This window comes from Penaeus monodon, chromosome 15, assembly GCF_015228065.2.
Source record: "Penaeus monodon isolate SGIC_2016 chromosome 15, NSTDA_Pmon_1, whole genome shotgun sequence".
NCBI classification, from domain to species: Eukaryota; Metazoa; Arthropoda; class Malacostraca; order Decapoda; family Penaeidae; genus Penaeus; species Penaeus monodon.
The window spans coordinates 19,084,400-19,085,354 of NC_051400.1; positions in this window are offsets into that span (position 1 = coordinate 19,084,400).

A 955-nucleotide genomic window follows, 5' to 3' on the forward strand; every position below is an offset into this window, starting at 1 on the left:
GTGGTCCCGTGAGAAAATGAGGATGTCATCGACACAAACCACACAGAATGGGAATTCTCTAAAAATCTGGTCTGTCATACTCTGGAAAGTGGTGCTGTTGTTCCCGAGCCCAAAAGTGGAGTAGTGGAAAATGTAGCTTCCAAATGGGGTAACGATAGCCATCTTGGGGACGTCATCTGGATGAACAGGCACCTGGAAGTACCCTTTAAGGAGATCCAGTTTCGAAAATATGCGTGCGTCGCAGTCAGTGATGTCTGGATTTGATTGGAGTTCCATTGGCGGCAACAAGACTCTGCGTGTCGTTGTTGGCAGCTCGTCTGTCGGACTGCGTAACTAGAAGAATGGAGAGGAGGGCTCTGGTATCGACGAGAAAATGCTTTCCGGTTCTCTCGTCTTGGATGTGGAAACCGGTGTGGGGGCAGTCGACTGTGTTGATCGTTGTTGTGGCCACGTTGTTTAGCGGCCACTTTCCGCATTTTTTGGATGCCTCGTGGCCTCCACCTACATCCATTGAGACAATTATAGGCTGCACTCCCGTACTGCTTGTGGTAGGAGTAAATGCCATCTGCAGCCAGGAATGGGGTGAAAGGCCTCCGGATGGTGTTGGACCCTCGGGCAGTTGCTGCGTCAATATCGGTGCTAATTGGTGGGAAAATGGGAGCTGTTGGTTGAGGACAGGCTTGACGATGTGCTTCCATAAGTGCGTTGGCTCTGGTGAGGAGAACATCAATGGCCGTCTCGTCCGAGTCGTGGAGCTTCTTCCTGATGTTACCGGGGAGAGAACAGAGCCAAATCTCTTTTTATAGGATCCACTTCGTGGAACTTACATAGACTTGTGATTTCATGCCAAACTTGTTTTCGGGTATGATCTCCAAGTGGTGTTGGGGATGTTAGCGAAAAAGGCGGGAGGCGGCATTCACTTCAATGAAAAGGGTAGCTGCGTCGGTGTCATCAA